Raw genomic sequence first — 17,261 nt, forward strand, 5'->3', positions numbered from 1 at the left:
AAACTACAAGTCACTCATGAAGGCATATACGAGGTAAAAGAATCTAAAATTAGTCTTTTAACTCATAACTATGAAAATTTCAAGATAAAACCGGATGAAGACATCAAAGTTATGACAGATATATTTTCTATGATTTTCAATGGTCTCAAATTATATGGAGAGATCATTTGTAACGAGAATCTAGTGAGGAAGTTAATTTATTCTCTTCCTAAATCTTGGCAATCAAAGAAGATGATAATCATCGAAGCTAAAAACCTTAAGTCTCTATCTCTTGATGAACTCATCGGTTCTCTCCTCATGCATGAAATGATGATTCAAGATGAGGTAGACCTCGAAAAAAAGGACGAGACAAAAAAAGAGACAGAGAAGAAGAAGAAGGTTGCAGTTGCTCTCAAATCAACAAAAGATGAGAGCGATTCTGATGAAAATGACGAAGACGAGGAAATGACATTATTTGCCAAACGGTTTAGAAAATTGATGAAGCCCAACCGAGGAAGAAAATTCAAACAAAATGAAGGCTTCAAAAATGAAGCAAAGGAGAAAGACCCTATTATTTGCTACGAATGGAAAAAACTGGGGCATGTCAAATACGATTGCCCACAATTGAAGAAAAATGGTGAATCGAAGAAAAAACACAAGGCTCACGTGGCTACATGGAGCGATGATGAACAATCTGATGAAGAGGAACAAGAAGTATCAAACTTGTTCTGGATGGCCATCGGGGAGAATTCTCAGGTAGCCCCTAACTCATCTGATTTTGAAGATTATTCTTTTAATGAGTTAGTAGAGGAATATACGGGGTTGGCTTCGGATTATGAGAAATTATTTTTGAAATATAAGAAGGATATTTTAAAATGGAAAAATGAAAATAATCTCTTATTCATGACCAACAATGATCTTGAAAGTAAAATTAAAGAATTGCAAATCAAAATTGAAGATTTTGAAAATAAAAATTTCGATTTGCATAATTTACTTTCAAGAGTCAACGAAGATCATCAAAAAAAATTGATGATCTTAAATCTTCTTTTAATAAAGTTCAAAAAAACATTTTGAAAAAAGAGAGAATTTAAAATTCAACTTTATTAGAAAAAGTTTTAAAAACTAAAATCATAGAGGTCCCCAAAGAACCTCAAATAAAAAAATCATTAGAAGTATATGGGATCCTAAAGGACTCATTACTACTAAAGATAAGGATATCCTACACAAATGGATATCCAAGGGGAATAGGATTTTAAGTACTAATGAATATGGACCCAAAAGAATTTGGGTACCAAAAATAAAAAATAATCTATGTTTGTAGGGAAAAGATCATTGCTACAAGGCACGGGAAACAAATTCAAACTCATGGCACCTTGTTAGTGGATGCTCAAGACACATGATCGGAGATAAGAGCCGGTTCATAGAGCTAGAAGACAAAAATGGAGGAGAGGTGACTTTTGGCGATAATTCAAAATGTCACATTGAAGGTATAGGTACTCTAGGTAATACCTCTTCCGTACAAATTAAAAATGTGTTATATGTGAATGGGTTAAATCATAATCTATTGAGTATTAACTAATTATGTGATAAGGGATACAATGTCATGTTTGAAACTAATGGTTGTAAGTAATCGACATTGCATCTAATCGGATCATGCTTGTTGGTCATAGAATAGGAAACATTTACATGGTGCATTAAGATTCTATAAAAATGACTAATTTTGTTAGAGTATGCCCAAAGACCAATCATATGATGATTGTAATAATACTTTTATTTACCGATTTTATTGAATAAAGGTATTGTCGCTATTATTTTTATTTATATATATGTGTTTAACATAAACTGGAAGATAATAAAGTTCATATAATGACATAATTGTTATTATTCAAAGATCACTAGTCAAGTATTATTATGGGCATGGACAATAATAATACGCTTAAGACTAACATGTTATTGATTGATGACAATGAGTTGTCATTGGCATAGAGATGTCAGAATTGATACATGATTATATTGTTAGAGAACAATATATTGGATTGACCGACCATGAGCATATGTCTTGGATTATTATGTGACAGTCATAACATTGCTCATGATGATGACTATATGTATAATCCTCAGACTTGAGATCAATACTATCCCAACATATATTGTTGTATGTTTTGATGCAACTAAACAAACTCCGTAACTGGTTTCTCTATAAAGACTGTTATTGAATATATCTCAATACATGTAGTGGGTGTGTATGATTAAGATATGATTTGTTCTTCATACATAATAGGAAATATATCACAGGCCACTTGATTCAATAAGACTAGAAACGCATGGCCATGCTCGAATAAGTTGATATGAGATATCATAAACTATTCGTTAATTATAATCTACTCTAGATATCAAGAAACAATAGATGGGCTATACAAGTGTGACAATTCCAAGACTTGTGCCTATTCTAGATATAAATGACATAAGGATGTAATACAAAAAAGAGTTAATCACCAAGATGATATGTCAAATCATATTTTCTTGTAACTTAGGTGACAATGATATATTGCTAGATGTCACTCATTGTATGTAATATTAGAATTATTCTAATAATTATTGCTATCGTTACAAGAACCTACAAGGTCACACCCTATGATTGAAACGAGCAAAGATGTACAATTTGTTGTACGTTACTAAAATATATATCTAGAGTTAATTAAATATATGTTTTAATAATCCGAATACTTAATTTCAATTAATAAAATATAGATTTAATTAATTTGAAATAATAAAATCTCTAATATGATTAGGGTAACTTAGATATAAAATGATTATTAAATTCCAATTAATTAAATATATATTTAATTAATTTGAAATAATAAAACCCTAATATGATTAGGGTAACTTGGCTATAAAAGGATGTGTTAGGTCTAGCTGCCGTTTGTGAACACACACACAAAACCTTCAGCCGTTTTTCTCTCAAAACTATTTTGGGGAAGAAAAATACTGCTCTCAATCGGGTGAACTGAGTAGAGGTAGAGATGTGGTTTCATGGAGGCTTACGATTCGAATCGATCTACACCACTAGTCTTCACTGTTGTTTTTGCTATTTTTCAAGGAACCCGCTGTACGTATTCATATCTTTTCCCCCTCGATTTCAGTTTTTTGTACTTGGATCGCTGGTGAGACCGTCGAGTTTTTGTTTCCGTTGCGCCATGGGGTGCACCGATGGTCCCAACAGTGGCATCAGAACCACTTGTAAGATCTAAATTTGGGTTAAATTTTTGGTTGATGTGATATGTATGAGATTCATGTTTTAGTTTTATCGATTTTGGTAAATATGCTAATATTATTGTTCGAATCGATAATCGTAAAGATTAATATGTTAATTTGTTAATATGTTTTTCAATCGATTTGTTGCTGGATGATCTGTGGGAGAGCGATAGCAGATCACGTTTGGAAGTGGAACAATGGTTGTTCTGATGCAGAAAACCTTCAGGATTAAAAATCCCAAATGCACGATTTTGTTGATAATTGTTATCAAATCGTGAAATTTTTCGATGGAAACAAAAGTACTGTTTTGCAAGATGCTGATATATATGATATGTTTGTTTTGCACGGTGTTTGATATGCATGGTTATAGCCCTTGTTCAATTTACAATGGTTTATTTTGAAATACGGTCTGTGAGCCGTGCCTTTCTATATCTCTGTTGTATTTCTCTTCTCATTTTACTCCCTCGTATGTAAAATGAGTTTCTTTTAAAATTCTAAACCTATGAAGATTCACAAGGAGCATAAGAATGGCGAGAAGATGCCTAGAGAAAAGTCTTAGGCTTTAGGGTTCTTGGTTTTACCATTGGCTTGGGATGGACCACCTTAGTCATTATTTTGGGCTATAACCATTGCATCTTATTTATTGTTATATTTGTTATGTATACAATGCATCAAATGATAAAATAAGAATAACTATTGATGAGATCAATAAGGGCTTAATATTAAAATGAACAATGATGAGATAATTACGTAAATCCCACTTTATAATCTAAGTTAACTTAACTGTCTAATATTTACCCTCGTTAAGGCTTTGATCGATATTGTGTGGGCTTTTCTAAAGCATTGGCACATAAATCTATCTTGGTTAAACGCGAAGAATAAACAAGTGATATTCACTGGTTGAAATATTGGTAATAACTTAGCTAGGTTATTCTAATAGGATTAGAAACCTAGAGGTTAAATATTTGGATAAGTCATGAGATGACTTGAACAAAAGTTGTTCACCAAAATGAGGAGTTACATGAGATGTAACTAGTAAAGTGTTACTTACCTAAATAATCATTGTCCTAAAAGAAAAGCCAAAGCTGATTTAGGAAATTGATGTATTATGAATCCTCACCCACTAGAAAACATTTCGCTGAATTTTTAAATAAAATAGGGTTTTTAATTTTGAATAAAATAGTGGGAGTAATTTTTAAATAAAGTCCTATTTATAAATTTTAATTCGGTAAATTTACTTACTTTAATATTTTTCATTGTTGTAGATTTAATGGCAAACAACACTTTATCACTGCGATCACTCCTTGAGAAGGATAAACTTAATGGCATAAACTTCCTTGACTGGTTTCGTAATTTAAGAATTGTTCTCAAACAAGAAAGGAAGGAATATGTCATTGAGGAACCTGTTCCTGATGAACCAGTAACTAATGCTTCAAAAGATGACAAAGACAAATTCAAGAAACATATGGATGATATGTTAGATGTTGGATGTCTAATGCTTACCACCATGACTCATGAGCTTCTGAAGCAATATGAGGACATGGTTGCATATGAGATGATTCAATTTCTCAAAGAAATAGATAAAAGGGAAAGCACGTCAAGAGATATATGAGACCTCTAAAGCTCTATTTCAATGCAAAATGGCAGAGGGAACTCTTGTAGGAGCTCATGTCATCAAGATGATGGGCTACATCCAAACGTTGGAAAAGCTAGGATTTCCTCTCAAAGATGAATTCGCTATCGATGTTATCCTGCAATCGTTGCCAGATAGCTTTAGCCAATTTGTCCTTAATTTCAACATGAATGAAATTAACAAGACTTTGCCACAGTTACTTGGCATGTTAGGAACTGCTGGAAGCAACATAAAAAATGTTGGGCCTAAGCCCATTATGATGGTCCACAAGGACAAAGGAAAGGGAAAGAAAAAGGTAGTGGCAAACTCTAAGGGCAATGGTAAGACCAAACCAAAAGGAAAAAATGCATTGAAACCCAAAGAGGGAGTTAGCAAAGAAGGAAAATGTTTCCATTGCGATAAGACCGGACACTGGAAGAGAAACTGCCCTGTTTACCTTGAAGAGGTCAAGAAGGCAAAAGCAAATGGAACGTTTGTTTCAGGTATTTATGTTATTGATGTTAATTTATCAACATCTATTTCTTGGGTATTAGATACCAGTTGTGGTTCTTGTTGAAAACATTTTGAAATTTTGATATAACAAATTAAGTTAAATGAATTTTAAGATTTTCCAAAAAGATTTTCTAAGTATATTTGATATAATTATTCAATATCAAAATATTACTCCAAATCTTTCAAATGTCCTTTTTAATCCTTAATCAAGTGTAAAATTAAGTTTTAATCTTAAAATAATTTCAAAACAATTTTAAAAAATATTTCGAACCATTTCAAAGCCAAAAATTCCAGATTGCTCAGAGGGAACCGATTCCCCCCCAAGGGGGTACTGATTCCCCCTGAATGTTTTGGCTCCGAGAAAAATAGAATGCTTGGAGGGAACCGATTCCCCCCAAGGGGGTATCGATTCCCCCTGTTTAACGGTCGTAATATTTAAATTTTACACTTAGGGATTCGATTCCCCATGAGGGGGTAACGATTCCCCCCACGCTCTAAGTAGAAATATTATTTGTTTTCACACTTAAACAGCTCCAATAACTTCATTAATGATCCCCAACATTCAAAAGTGATTCAAGGTGTATTTAAACAAGCTTAGAATCCATTGATCAACAAGAAACAACAAGCAACTAGAATCAAGAGAGAATAAAAAAGAAAGCATCAAACCTCAAGTTTAAGCATTTCAAGCCTATTTTTCATTCAATATTCATTTTTCTTTCAAGAAAACTACTTGTACTCAATTGTATTCATTCTTGAGTGTTCTTTTCTTTGTTCTAGAATTGTGCAAATAATCTACCTTGTGATGATTTCCTTGTAAGTTTGCAAATTTGTATTGTTCTCTTTGGGAGAGAGTGTTCTCAAGAATTTGGGGTATAATTCTTGAGGGTTTGTAAGGTTACTCTTTGTCCTTAAAAGAAAGAGAAATTACTGAATTTGTGAAAAATCCTTAGTGTGGATAGCTAAGGTAGTGGACATATACTCTCGTTGAGAAAGTCGAACAACTCTAAATTGTTGTGAAATTATTTTTTATTTTCTGCAAAAGCTTCCACCAAAATTTTAATTGTCAATTCACCCCTTGGCTATTTCATAGATTGATTAACTCAATAATTGGTATAAGAGCTACACTAATTTGAAGGTTTAACTACCTCTTGACTCGATTCAGGAAGAGTTATATCGATATTCAAGTCATCAATGACCTCCACTTCAAACTTCGACTTGTTCTTGATTCAATGTTAGTCAACAAGCCTCATTTCTTCAATGAAGCTAATTATGCTTATTGGAAGAATAGAATGAAGTAATTCATTCAAGCAAGTGACATGGGAGCATGGAATATCGTGGAAGACAGATATATTATACCTTTCACTCATTCAAGATTATGGAGTGAAGAAGAGGCAAGAATCTTCCAGCTCAACTCAAAGGCTATCCATATTATATTTTGTGCTCTTGGACCAATTGAATACGGAAGAGTTTTATCTTGTACAACCACCAAGGAGATATGGGATAAACTACAAGTCACTCATTAAGGCATATACGAGGTAAAAGAATCTAAAATTAGTCTTTTAACTCATAACTATGAAAATTTCAGGATAAAATCGGAAAAGTTATGATAGATAGATTTTCTATGATTTTTAATGGTCTCAAATTATATTGAGAGATCATTCCTAATGAGAAGCTTCTGAGGAAGTTAATTTATTCTCTTCCTAAAGCTTGGCAATCAAAGAAGATGACAATCATCGAAGCTAAAAACCTTAAGTCTCTAACTCTCGATGAACTCATCGGTTCTCTCCTCATGCATGAAATGATGATTCAAGATGAGGTAGACCTTGAAAAGAAGGACGAGACAAAGAAAGAGACAGAGAAGAAGAAGAAGGTTGCAGTTGCTCTCAAATCTACAAAAGATGAGAGCGATTCTGATGAAAATGACGAAGACGAGGAAATGACATTATTTGCCAAACGGTTTAGAAAATTGATGAAGCCCAACAGAGGAAGAAAATTCAAACAAAATGAAGGCTTCAAAAATGAACCAAAGGAGAAAGACCCTATTATTTGCTAAGAATGCAAAAAAACGGGGCATGTCAAATACGATTGCCCACAATTGAAGAAAAATGGTGAATCAAAGAAAAAACACAAGGCTCACGTGGCTACATGGAGCGATGATGAACAATCTGATGAAGAGGAACAAGAAGTATCAAACTTGTTCTTGATGGCCATCGGGGAGAATTCTCAGGTAGCCCCTAACTCATCTGATTTTAAAGATTATTCTTTTAATGAGTTAGTTGAGGAATATACTGGGTTGGCTTCGGATTATGAGAAATATTTTTGAAATATAAGAAGGATATTTTAAAATGGAAAAATGAAAATAATCTCTTATCCAAGACCAACAATGATCTTGAAAGTAAAATTAAAGAATTGCAAATCAAAATTGAAGATTTTGAAAATAAAAATTCCGATTTGCATAATTTACTTTCAATAGTCAACGACGAACATCAAAAAAATTGATGAATATAAATCTTCTTTTAATAAAGTTGGAACAAAACATTTTGAAAAAATAGAGAATTCAAAATTCAACTTTATTAGAAAAAGTTTTAAAAACTACAATCATAGAGGTCCCCAAAGAACCTCAAATAAAAAAATCATTAGAAGTATATGGGTTCCTAAAGGACTCATTACTACTAAAGATAAGGATATCCTACACAAATGGATATCCAAGGGGAATAGGATTTTAAGTACTAATGAATATGGACCCAAAAGAATTTGGGTACCAAAAATCAAAAATCAATCTATGTTTGTAGGGAAAAGATCATTGCTACAAGGCACGGGAAACAAATTCAAACTCATGGCACCTTGCTAGTGGATGCTCAAGACACATGATCGGAGATAAGAGCCGGTTCATAGAGCTAGAAGACAAAAATGGAGGAGATGTGACTTTTGGCGATAATTCAAAATGTCACATTGAAGGTATAGGTACTCTAGGTAATACCTCTTCCGTACAAATTAAAAATGTGTTATATGTGAATGGGTTAAATCATAATCTATTGAGTATTAATTAATTATGTGATAAGGGATACAATGTCATGTTTGAAACTAATGGTTGTAAAGTAATCGACATTGCATCTAATCGGATCATGCTTGTTGGTCATAGAATAGGAACCATTTACATGGTGCATTTAGATTCTATAAAGATGACTAATTTTGTTAGAGTATGCCCAAAGACCAATCATATGATGATTGTAATAATACTTTTATTTACCGATTTTATTGAATAAAGGCATTGTCGCTATTATTTTTATTTATATATATGTGATTAACATAAACTGGAAGATAATAAAGTCCATATAATGACATAATTGTTATTATTCAAAGATCACTAGTCAAGTATTATTATGGGCATGGACAATAATAATACGCTTAAGACTAACATGTTATTGATTGATGACAACGAGATGTCATTGACATAGCGATGTCAGAATTGATACATAATTATATTGTTAGAGAACAATGTATTGGATTGACTGACCGTGAGAATATGTCTTGGATTATTATGTGACAGTCATAACATTGCTCATGATGATGACTATATGTATAATCCTCAGACTTGAGATCAATACTATCCCAACATATATTGTTGTATGTTTTGATGCAACTAAACAAGCTCCGTAATTGGTTGCTCTATAAAGACTATTATTGAATATATCTCAATATATGTAGTGGGTGTGTATGATTAAGATAGGATTTGTCCTTCATACATAATAGGAAATATATCACAGGCTACTCGATTCAATAAGACTAGAAACACATGGCCATGCTCGAATAAGTTGATATGAGATATCATAAACTATTCGTTAATTATAGTCTACTCTAGATATCAAGAAACAATAGATAGGCTATACAAGTGTGATAATTCCAAGACTTGTGCCTATTCTAGATATAAATGACATAAGGATGTAATACATAAAAGAGTTAATCACCAAGATGATATTTCGAATCATATTTTCTTGTAACTTAGGTGACAATGATATATTGCTAGATGTCACTCATTGTATGTAATATTAGAATTATTCTAATAATTATTGCTATCGTTACAGGAACCTACAAGGTCACACCCTATGATTGAAATGAGCAAAGATGTACAATTTGTTGTACGTTACTAAAATATATAACTAGAGTTAATTAAATATATGTTTTAATAATCTCGAATACTTAATTTCAATTAATTAAATATAGATTTAATTAATTTGAAATAATAAAATCTCTAATATGATTAGGGTAACTTGGATATAAAAGGATTATTAAATTCCAATTAATTAAATATATATTTAATTAATTTGAAATAATAAAACCCTAATATGATTAGGGTAACTTGGCTATAAAAGGATGTGTTAGGTCTAGCTGCCGTTTGTGAACACACACACAATACCTTCAGCCGTTTTTCTCTCAAATCTATTTTGGGGAAGAAAATATTGCTTTCAATCGGGTGAACTGAGTAGAGGTAGAGATGTGGTTTCATAGAGGCTTACGATTCAAATCGATTTACACTACCAGTCTTCACTGTTGTTCTTGCTGTTTTTGAAGGACCCCGTTGTACGTATTCATATCCCTTCCCCCCGATTTTAGTTTTTTGTACTTGGATCGCTGGTGAGACCGTCGAGTTTTTGTTTTCGCTGTGCCATGGGGTGCACCGACGGTCCCAACAGTGGCATCAGAACCACTTGTACGATCTGAATTTGGGTTAAATTTTTGGTTGATGTGATATGTATGAGATTCATGTTTTAGTTTTATCGATTTCGGAAAATATGCTAGTATTATTGTTCGAATCGATAACCGCAAAGATTAATATGTTAATTTGTTAATATGTTTTTTAATCGATTTGTTGTTGGATGATCTGTGGGAGTGCGATAGCAGATCACGTTTGGAAGTGGAACAATGGTTGTTCTGATGCAGAAAACCTTCAGGATTAAAAATCCCAAATGCACGATTATGTTGATAATTGTTATCAAATCGTGAAATTTTTCCATGGAAACAAAAGTACTGTTTTGCAAGATGCTGATATATATGATATGTTTGTTTTGCACGGTGTTTGATATGCATGGTTATAGCCCTTGTTCAATTTACAATGGTTTATTTTGAAATACGGTCTGTGAGCCGTGCCTTTCTATATCTCTGTTGTATTTCTCTTCTCATCTTACTCCCTCGTATGTAAAATGAGTTTCTTTTAAAATTCTAAACCTATAAAGATTCACAAGGAGTAGAAGAATGGCGAGAAGATGCCTAGAGAATATTCTTAGGCTTTAGGGTTCTTGGTTCTCCCATTGGCTTGGGATGGACCACCTTAGTCATTATTTTGGGCTATAACCTTTGCATCTTATTTATTACTATATTTGTTATGTATACAATGCATCAAATGATAAAATAAGAATAAGTATTGATGAGATCAATAAGGGCTTAATATTAAAACGAACAATGATGAGATAATTACGTAAATCCCTCTTTATAATCTAAGTTAACTTAACCGTCCAATATTTACCCTCGTTAAGGCTTTGATCGATATTGTGTGGGCTTTGCCAAAGCATTTGCACATAAATCTATCTTGGTTAAACGCAAAGAATAAACAAGTGATATTCACTGGTTGAAATATTGGTAATAACTTAGCTAGGTTATTCTAATAGGATTAGAAACCTAGAGGTTAAATATTTGGATAAGTCATGAGATGACTTGAACAAAAGTTGTTCACCAAAATGAGGAGTTACATGAGATGTAACTAGTAAAGTGTTACTTACCTAAATAATCACTGTCCTAAAAGAAAAGCCAAAGTTGATTAAGGAAATTGATGTATTATGAATCCTCACCCACTAGAAAACATTTCGCTGAATTTTTTGAAATTAAAACAAAGAGGGTTTTTAATTTTGAATAAAATAGTGGGAGTAATTTGTAAATAAAGTCCTATTTATAAATTTTAATTCGGTAAATTTACTTACTTTAATATTTTTCATTGTTGTAGATTTAATGGCAAACAACATTTTATCACTGCGATCACTCCTTGAGAAGGATAAACTTAATGGCAAAAACTTCCTTGACTGGTTTCGTAATTTGAGAATTGTTCTCAAACAGGAAAGGAATGAATATGTCATTGAGGAACCTGTTCCTGATGAACCAGTAACTAATGCTTGAAAAGATGACAAAGACAAATTCAAGAAACATATGGATGATATGTTAGATGTTGGATGTCTAATGCTTGCCACCATGACTCATGAGCTTCTGAAGCAATATGAGAACATGGTTGCATATGAGATGATTCAATTTCTCAAAGAAATATATAAAGGGAAAGCACGTCAAGAGAGATATGAGACCTCTAAAGCTCTATTTCAATGCAAAATGGCAGAGGGAACTCCTGTAGGAGCTCATGTCATCAAGATGATGGGCTACATCCAAACGTTGGAAAAGCTGGGATTTCCTCTCAAAGATGAATTCGCTATCAATGTTATCCTGCAATCGTTGCCAGATAGCTTTAGCCAATTTGTCCTTAATTTCAACATGAATGAAATTATCAAGACTTTGCCACAGTTACTTGGCATGTTACGAACTGCTGAAAGTAACATGAAAAATGTTGTGCCTAAGCCCATTATGATGGTCCACAAGGAAAAAGGAAAGGGAAAGAAAAAGGTAGTGGCAAACTCTAAGGGCAATGGTAAGACCAAACCAAAAGGAAAAAATGCATTGAAACCCAAAGAGGGAGTTAGCAAAGAAGGAAAATGTTTCTATTGCGATAAGACCGGACACTAGAAGAGAAACTGCCCTGTTTACCTTGAAGAGGTCAAGAAGGCAAAAGCAAATGGAACGTTTGTTTCAGGTATTTATGTTATTGATGTTAATTTATCAACATCTATTTCTTGGGTATTAGATACCAGTTGTGGTTCTTGTTGAAAACATTTTGAAATTTCGATATAACAAATTAAGTTAAATGAATTTTAAGATTTTCCAAAAAGATTTTCTAAATATATTCGATATAATTATTCGAACATCAAAATATTACTCCAAATCTTTCAAATGTCCTTTTTAATCCTTAATCAAGTGTAAAATTAAGTTTTAATCTTAAAATAATTTCAAAACAATTATAAAAAATATTTCGAACCATTTCAAAGCCAAAAATTCTAGATTGCTCAGAGGGAATCGATTCCCCCCCAAGGGGGTCCGATTCCCCTGAATGGTTTGGCTCTGAGAAAAATAGAATGCTCGAAGGGAACCGATTCCCCCCAAGGGGGTACCGATTCCCCCTGTTTAACGGTTGAAATATTTGAATTTTACACTTAGGGAACCGATTCCCCATGAGGGGGTACCGATTCCCCCACGCTCTAAGTAGAAATATTAATTGTTTTCACACTTAAATAGCTCCAATAACTTCATTAATGATCCCCAACATTCAGAAGTGATTCAAGGTGTATTTAAACAAGCTTAGAAGCCATTGATCAACAAGAAACAATAAGCAACTAGAATCAAGAGAGAATCAAAGAGAAAGCATCAAACCTCATGTTTAAGCATTTCAAGCCTATTTTTCATTCAATATTCAATTTTCTTTCAAGAAACCTACTTGTACTCAATTGTATTCATTCTTGAGTGTTCTTTTCTTTGTTCTAGAATTGTGCAAACAATCTACCTTGTGAGGATTTCCTTGTAAGTTTGCAAATTTGTATTGTTCTCTTTGGAGAGAGTGTTCTCAAGAATTTGGGGTATAATTCTTGAGGGTTTGTAAGGTTACTCTTTGTCCTTAAAAGAAAGACAAATTATTGAATTTGTGGAAAATCCTTAGTGTGGATAGCTAAGGTAATGGACGTAGACTTTGGTTGAGAAAGCCGAACCACTCTAAATTGCTGTGCAATTACTTTCAATTTTCTGCAAAAGCTTCCACCAAATTTTTAATTGCCAATTCACCCCCCTTTTGGCCGATCTGTCAATCGATTAACGCAACAATTGGTATCAGAGCCTAACTCATTTGAAGGTTTAATCACCTCTTGAGTCGATTCGAGAAGAGTTACATCGATAATAAAAGTCATCAATGGCCTCCACCTCAAACTTCGACTCCGGTCTCGATTCGATGCCCGTCAACAAGCCTCCTTTCTTTAATGGGGCTAGCTATGCCTATTGGAAAAATAGGATGATGTACTTCATTCAAGCAAGTGACATGGGAGCATGGAATGTTATAGAAGATGGATATATCAAGCCTCTTACTCATCCAAGAACGTGGAGTGAATGAGAGATAAGATTGTTCCAGCTTAGCTCTAAAGCCATTCATATCATATTTTATGCTCTTGGACATGATGAATACGGAAGAGTTTCATCTTGTACAATCTCCAAAGAAATATGGGATAAGCTTCAATTCACTCATGAAGGTACCGATGAGGTAAAAAAATCTAAAATTAGTATTCTAACGCATAACTATGAAAATTTCAGGATGAAACCAAATGAAGATATCAAAGCTATGACGGATAGATTCTCAACGATTGTCAATGGTATCAAATCATATGGAGAGATCATTTCAAATGAAAAGCTTGTGAGGAATTTAGTTTACTCCCTTCCAAAATCATGGCAATCAAAGAAGACGACAATCATCGAGTCTAAGGACCTAACGTCCTTAACTCTTGAAGAACTAATTGGTTCCCTCCTCACTCATGAAATGATGCTTGAAGATGAGGTGGACGGACCTTGATAAGATTGACGAGACACCAAAGGAGAAGGAGAAGAAGAAAAATATTGGAGTTGCTCTCAAATCCATAAAAGATGAGAGTGATTTTAATGAAGATGACGATGACGAGGAAATGGCATTGTTTACCAAACAGTTTAGAAAAATGATGAGACCTTACCGAGGAAGAAAATTCAAATGAAATGAAGGCCTCAAAAGTGAACTAAAAGAGAAGGACCTGATCATTTGCTATGAATGCAAAAAGTCGGGGCATGTCAAATTTGATTGCCCATAATTGAAGAGAAAGGTTCAATCAAAGAATAAGCACAAAGCTCATGTGGCTACATGGAGCGATGAAGAAGGTTCCGATAAAGAGGAACAAGAAGTAGCAAACTTGTGCTTGATGGCATTCAGGGAAGATTCTAAGGTAACCTCTAACTCATCTGATTTTGATGATTTGTCCTATGATGAGCTATTAGAGGAATATAATGGGTTGGCTTCGGATTTTGAGAAATTGTTTTTAAAATATAAAAATGATGTTTCAAAATTGAAAAATGAAAACAAACTCATATCCAAAACCAACAACGATCTTGAAAGTAAAATCAAAGATTTGCAAATCAAACTAGAAGAGTTTGAAAAGAAAATTTTGGATTTGCAAAATTTACTTTCAAAAGTCAATGATGATCATCAAAAGAAAATTGATGATCTTAAAACTTCTTTTGATAAAGTTAGAACAAAACGTTTTAAAAAAGGAGAAAATTCAAAATCCAACTTTGTAGAAAATATTTTAAAAACTACAATCATAGAGGTCCACAAAGAACCTCTAATGGAAAATTATTAGAAGTATGTGGGTTCCTAAAGAACTCATTACTACTAAAGATGAAGATATCCTACACAAATGGATACCTAAGGGGACTAGGATTTTGGAAACTAATGAATATGGACCCAAAAGAATTTGGGTACCAAAAATAAAAAATTAATCTATGTTTGTAGGGAAAAGAGCATTGCTACAAGGCACGGGAAACAAATTCAAATTCATGGTGCCTTGATGGTGGATGCTCGAGACACATGACCGGGGACAAAAACTGGTTCATAGAACTTAACGCCAAAAATGGAGGAGAAGTGACTTTTGGTGATAATTCAAAAGGTCACATTGAAGGTAGAGGTACAATAGGTAATACATCTTCCATACAAATTAAAAATGTTTTATATGTGAATGGATTAAATCATAATCTTTTGAGTATTAGTCAATTTTGTGATAAAGGATTCAATGTCATGTTTGAAACTAATAGTTGTAAAGTTATTGATATTGCATCTAATCGGATTATGCTTATTAGTCATAGAATAGGAAACATTTACATGGTGCATTTAGATTCTATTAATGTGACTAATTTATGTCTAGTTGCAAAAGATGAGCATGATAGTTGGTTATGGCATAGGAGACTAGGAGATGCTAGCATGAGTGTTTTGCAACGGTTAGTTCAAGGAGAATTGGTTTGAGGGCTGCCTAAACTAAAATTTGATAATGATAAAATCTGTGATGCTTGTGCTAAAGGAAAACAAAAGTGAGTTTCTTTTAAATCCATTAATGATGTGTCAACTAGTAGAGTATTACAATTGATCCACTTAGATCTTTTTGGGCCATCTAGAACTACTAGCTTGGGTGGAAAACAATATGCATTTGTCTTGGTAGATGATTATTCTATATATACTTGGGTTTTATTCTTAAGTTCTAAAGATGAAGCATTAGAAAAATTCATCATGTTTTCAAAAGTAATCCAAAACGAAAAAGGTTACTCTATAACTAGTGTTAGGAGTGATCATGGAACTGATTTTGAAAATAATGGATTTACTGAGTTTTGTAATAATTTTTCAGCACCTAGAACCCCTCAATAAAATGGAGTTGTTGAGAGGAAAAATCAAACTTTAGAAGAAATGGCTAGAACCATGCTTTGTGAAAATAATTTGCCAAAGTATTTTTGGGCGGAAGCCACAAATACCGCTTGTTATGTTATTAATCGAGTAATGATTAGGTCTATTTTAAAGAAAACTCCATATGAACTTTTCAAAAATAAAAAGCCTAACATTAGTTATTTTCATCCTTTTGGATGTAAATGTTTTGTTTTAAACAATAGTAAAGACAATCTTGGCAAATTTGATGCTAAAAGTGATGAAGGAATTTTTCTGGGTTATTTCTTAAATTCTAAAGCTTATCGAGTATTTAATAAAATAACTTTGGTTTTAGAAGAGTCTATACATGTTGTTATCGATGATAATCTCCTTCCGAGGAAGGATTCTTATTTGAATGATGATGTAGGTATTATAAATACAAATGACGTTGGAGAATCATCATCAAAGGAAGAAACGAAAGATGAGAAACTCATGATCCTCTCGAGAATCCAACCATTGAAGAAAGGGAAGTAACTTATCCAAGAGAGTACAATTATGTCAAGGATGTTGAGATTATAGGTGATCCATCCAAAGGGGTAACAACTCGATCTTCTCTTAGAAATATTTGTAATTATGTTGCATTTATCTCATGCATAGAGCCTAAGAATATTAAAGAAGCATTAAATGATGAACATTGGATTATGGCTATGCAAGAAGAGTTATATCAATTTGAGAGAAGTAAAGTATGGACATTAGTTGAAAGGCATAGTAATAAATCTACTCTAGGTACTATATGGGTATTTAGGAATAAGCTTGATGAGAGTGGTAATAAGTGAGAAAAAGGCTAGACTTGTTGCTCAAGGGTATACTCAAGAAGAGGGCATAGACTATGATGAAACATACTCTCCCGTAGCTAGGATGGAAGCAATTAGAATGTTATTAGCATTTGTATGTTTTCATGAATTTAAATTATATCAAATGGATGTTAAAAATGCATTTTTAAATGGTTTTATAAAAGAAGAAGTGTATGTGGAACAACCTCCGAGTTTTGAAGATTCAAAATTTCCGGATCATGTCCTTAAATTGACAAAAGCACTTTATGGTTTAAAACAAGCTCCTAGAGCTTGGTATGAAAGATTGTCAAACTTTTTAATTGAAAAAGGTTTTTCAAAAGGGAAGGTTGACACTACATTGTTTTTAAAACATAAAGGTAAAGATTTATTAGTAGTTCAAATTTATGTTGATGATATAATATTTGGTTATACTAATGATGTTCTTTGCCAAGAATTTTCTAAGCTAATGCAAAGAAAATTCGAAATGAGCATGATGGGGGAGCTA

The sequence above is a fragment of the Hibiscus syriacus genome, unplaced genomic scaffold (assembly GCF_006381635.1).
Source record: "Hibiscus syriacus cultivar Baekdansim isolate YM2019G1 unplaced genomic scaffold, ASM638163v2 tig00110076_pilon, whole genome shotgun sequence".
NCBI classification, from domain to species: Eukaryota; Viridiplantae; Streptophyta; class Magnoliopsida; order Malvales; family Malvaceae; genus Hibiscus; species Hibiscus syriacus.